A 5339-nucleotide genomic window follows, 5' to 3' on the forward strand; every position below is an offset into this window, starting at 1 on the left:
CTCTCGCTCTCGCTCTCGCTCTCGCTCTCGCTCTCGCTCTCGCTCTCTTTCTCCCTCCTTCTTGGGCTCATGTTTACTCTAACTCTTTCTAACGTTAGCTCTCACATCTCCCTCCTCTCTGACTCAGTCTCTCTTAGACTCTGTCTCTGTAGCTCTCTGTGCCTCTGTCTCTCTCCCTCTCTCACTTGCTCTAACTCTATCTCTGTCTCTGTCTTTGTCGCTCTGTGTCTCTCTGTTTAGCTCTTTCTCTCTTCTTCTCTCTCCTTCCCTCTTTCCGTTCCTCTCTCTCCCTCTTCACCCCTCCTTCTCTCCCTCACTTGCTCTTTCTCTCTCTCTCCCTCTTTCCCTTCCTCTCTCCCTTTCTCTCTCCATCCCTCTTTCCCTCCCTCCCTCTCCCTCCCCATCCTTCCCTTGCCCTAACTCTAACTTTAGCTCTCTGTCTGCCTCTGTCTTTTTCTGTGTATCTCTTTTAGTCTGTCTCCCTCCCTCTCTCACTTGTTCCTTCTCCCTCCCTCTCTCCCGCGCCATCCTTCCCTTGCTATCCCTCTTAACTTTAGCTCTCTCCAGCTCCCTTGCTATTCACTTCAGGCTTCACTCCTCCCTTCTTACTCTCTCTGCTCTCCCCTCTTCTCTCCCTGTTCCTTTTCTTTTCCCTTACCCAGGCCACAATAAAATTTACTGAGAAATTTCTCAACTTTTCTCCATGACACTTGTAGCTACCTCTGTCTATTTTCTCTTTAGTTGTATTCACTGGAATATCTATTCTATGAGTGATACCGTTGTGTAATCTTGCCAAAATTTCTGAAATCTTAAATGCCTAATAATATTTTAATATTTCTCCAGTTAAACAATAATTCAACGGGATATAGTTCTAGACACTAAAATTGTTACATCACCAGATCTTAGATATCAAATGTGTGACAGAATGATTGTGAATCTTATAGAGAGTGATAATCACCCTCTGGGTGCTTTTGGAATGCTGTCACTGTATTAGGGTTTCTATTGCTGTGAAGTGACATCATGACCACAGCAACTCTTTTTTTTTATTCAGATAGTATTTATTTAAAGCATAGAACATGATTATTTTAATACACACATTTTGTCGAAGGCTGTATATACTCTTGAGTATATACTCAAAAGTATGCTCCAACATACCACAAGAATGCTTGCTTAACTGTTTCATAGCAGCTTTAATCATAATAGCCAGAACCTGGAAACAACCTAGATATCCCTTAACCGAAGAATGGATAATGAAGATGTAGTTCATTAACACATTGGACTATTATTGAGCTTTTAAAAACTATGATATCATGAAATTTGTTAGCAAATAAATGGAACTAGAAAAGACCATTCTGAGTGAGGTAACCCAGAAAGAACACATAGGATATGTGCTCACTTATAAGTGGTTAGCCATAAAGTTAATGATTACCATGCTATAATCCACAGACTCAAAGAAGCTAAATAACAAGGAGGGCACAAGGGTGAACTCGTGGATCTCATTGAGAAAGAAAAAAATAATAGATATTATGGGTGGATGGGGGAAGGGACTTCATGGGGGTGGGAGAAGGATGGGAACAGGAGAAATTAGGTTGGGGGAGGGGAGAGCGAGGGGGGGGAGAGAGCACGAGCGAGCGGGCGGGGGGGCGCGGGGGGGCGGCCGAGAGAGAGAGAGAGAGAGAGAGAGAGAGAGAGAGAGAGAGAGAGAGAGAACTGAGAGGGCCAAATAGAATTAGTGGTGTATCTTTGGAACAAGGTAGAAACCTAGTGCAGTGACACACATTTTGTGAAAGGCTTACTGAACTCAAGCTAATTAACATATTCATTGTCAGTTCTCTCTCTCTCTCTCTCTCTCTCTCTCTCTCTCTCTCTCTCTCTCTCCTCTGCTTTCTTCAAATTTCAAGAAAACATTACCATTAGTTATAGTCACCTTGGTGGACCCTCTTGTCCAGAGCTTACTCACGTTGTAACTGAAAGTTAGTATTCTCTGACTAACACCCCCTTAGTTCTCTATGTGCTTTTGCTTTGCATGGGGCCTTTTGCCCAGTGCAGAGTCAAACTGACAACTAAAAGAAATTTCCAAAGGCTGGGCAATGTTTATTCTTGTAGCTCATTATGTCTGAATCCTGCAATTTCTATGTCCTGAGTTCATCCAAGTCCTCATACGGGTAAAAATCATGTTCCTTTGGGGTTGTCCCTGACCACAGTGTTGGGAGAGCCACATTTCCTCAAAACCCCAATTATTTTCTAGAGCCTTGGAAACCATGTGACCATGATCTCACCACTACAGCAGTGTGGCCACCTTTCTACCCTACACTTAAGCACTATAGTCTGGTCTATTCTGTAACATAAGCTCAGTTCTTATTAATTAACCTTGTAATTAATCCTCTAATTATGAGTTATGTAACGGTTCCACAGGCAGCTAAACCACAAGAATGTCTTGATAATCTCGTTGGGAAGGATGACTACAGCTACTGCTCTAAGTGAGGACCAAGGTCATGTTTTAGAGAGTACAGACACATTCCAACTACCAGCATCCCTCAACAGTGTTCTTAAAACATACTCTCAGTCTATGAAGCTGCTGCTAGAATACAGACCCATTGGCTGTCCCCCAAAACCTCAAAATCAGAATCTGGGGACATTACTAGGAAGATTCACCTGGATAAATAACTTCCCATGAGTCTGGTGTTCTCTGAACCAAAGCAATTGAAAGCAAAACCAAAGCAAATATGTTGGTGAATTTTATAAAGCTTAAAAAAATAGTTATAGTAATAAAGTGCTAATATGTATGTTCTATGGAAATATTAGAAAAAGGTGCTTATATTTTATATACCTATTTTAGAAAAATAGGTTTAAGTCTCTTGCTTGTTTTCATTTCTTTTTTTATTTTTCACTTTCAAAAGATTAAGAGATAATTTATTCTGGAGCCAGATTAGGGTGAATGGACCACAGCAACTCTTATAAAGGAAAATATTTCATTTGGGCTGGCTTGCAGTTTCAGAATTTGAGTCATTATCTTCATGGCAAGAAGCATGGTGGCATGCAGGCAGATATGGTGGTAGAGAAGGAGCTGAAAGTTCTACATCTTGATTTGCAGGCAAAGAAGGAGACTATGTTTCACACTTGGCATAGCTTGAGCATGTAAGACCTCAAAGCCTATCTCAACAGTGACACACTTACTTTCACAATGCGACTCCTCCTGAGAGTGCCTCTCCCCATGGGCCAAGCATTTGAACACATGAGTCTATGGAGGCCACACCTAGTCAAACCATCACAATCATTATCTTTGATACTACGAAACCATGCTATGGAGACTAATCAATGTTTTCCCTTCGGCTTTGTGCTTAGCCCTCTCTAGTTCTCACAAAGTATGGTCTTCCTTGAAGGCTAACTGCAATATTTATCTAATGTGCATCCTTCTATATTTTCTGTCTTTGGAACAACCATACAGAAATATTTGAATCTTTCCATTGTGTATTTTGTGTCAACTGTTGTGTTTTCAAGTTTAATGCTTTCAATTTTATGATTTATTTTCTAGCTTCCGTTGGTGGCATCTCACCTTTCCCCTAAACATAAATGTTCATATTGCACTTGTTTGAAAGTGTATTTCCAGTCATTGTTCTATGAGGCTATATATTGTTTAACTTCAGTCTTTCTTCTATATCCATATAGTAATCAGGTACTTTCCTGTTGATAGATTCTGGAGTTCCAGTTTCTGTGTAGGCATCAATTTCTTCCAGTTGGTGGCGCTGAGGGCATGCTCAGGCAGGGCTGGGGATAAATATCAAGGCACAAAGTCTCAAACACTCAAAAGACTATTGATAACCTCCATTCGATTTCACTACTCCTATAACACATGTCAGAGTTCTACATGAGCCATGGCAGGAAGACTACCTGCGGAGGAGACTGTTAGAATAGTGCTAATGGTCCAGGGACCGAGGATGTGAGAAGGCAGAGGTTTTAAAATGCCTGAAGAGCATTTTATTATTCCACCCATAACTTTTGTTTCCTTTTCATTTGTCTCTTCATAGCCTATGTTTCTCTAAATCATTCATTTTCTGGCTGTCAATGTGACTCTGTCATGGAAAGAGAAGTGAATGTTTATATCAGGACAAAGAGAAGTATCAAAGATGCTCAAAGGCCTTTCTTCACCAGCTCTCACACTAGCCATGGCTAGGGCTAGGCCTTTGCCCACAGTAGATCAAATGAAGATAGTGGCTTATTTATGTTTCCTGTGCATTACTTTAACTGCATGTTTGAGTTAGTGAGGGTGGCTGGAAACTCATACTACCTTTTCTTCATGAAAAGAGTAGGTGTTTTGTTTTTTACTCTGCTTTTCTCACATTTCTTTGATTTGAATCAATATTATCCACTTTCTCTAAGTCTAATTCATAACTATATTCACAACAGATTTTGAAAGTAATATTTAATACATCAAGCCCGCCCATGGCTTATGACAGTCACTGTAAAAACACATTTTGCTTCTATCAAATACTGCATATGGATTTTTATGTCTAATCATAACTTACTGTCTTCCAGTTTTGTTTTTAGATATGGTAATACCTCATCTATTCTTTGCAATGAATTCATGAAATATCTGTTTTTTGAATACTAAAACAGGAAATCTTACTTAATATTTGCTCTATTGTCATTTTGTCTGAATACAGAATACTATGAGGTCCACATTTTATCAGGGAAAACAAACTAAATGAATACAAAAAAAAACACAAGACAACAAAGAAAAAGCCTGATTTTAAGAATGTTTAATCTCTGTGTCTAGACATGTTTGGTGTGTTTTTTTATTTAGCTTATTATCTTGTATTTGTTTTATCCAATTCTGGTTTGTTTGATTTGATTTGATTATTTTGTATTTTATTTTAATTACTTGTTTTATTATTTTGTTTTGTTTTTATTTTTTATTATTTATTTTAAGTAATTTATTAATTTTAATTTTATTTATTATTTATTAAGTTACATTTTTAAAATTTAATAATTTTTATTTTTATATCATAAGCAATAGGCAAGTTTGAAACGTTAAATATTAGTTTCAGAATCTGTTGTGAATGTAATCATGAATTATTATTTTGTAGTATTATTTACTGTTCATTTTCTATCACAAAAGAAAATGAAAAGGGGTAGACTTGGCTGGGAGGGGACTTGGGAAGGACCTGGGAGGAGTTGAGAGAGGGAAAACCATAATCACAATATACTGTAAGAAAATATCCATCTGTAAGAAAAAATATTTTAAAAGACTATTAAAAATTTATAGAACCTAAACTAATCAACTGTAAAATAAAATTTTATTGTTACAAAATACTGATTCAACTATGAGTTAATACATT

The sequence above is a fragment of the Grammomys surdaster genome, unplaced genomic scaffold (assembly GCF_004785775.1).
Source record: "Grammomys surdaster isolate TR1022 unplaced genomic scaffold, NIH_TR_1.0 125780, whole genome shotgun sequence".
NCBI classification, from domain to species: domain Eukaryota; kingdom Metazoa; phylum Chordata; class Mammalia; order Rodentia; family Muridae; genus Grammomys; species Grammomys surdaster.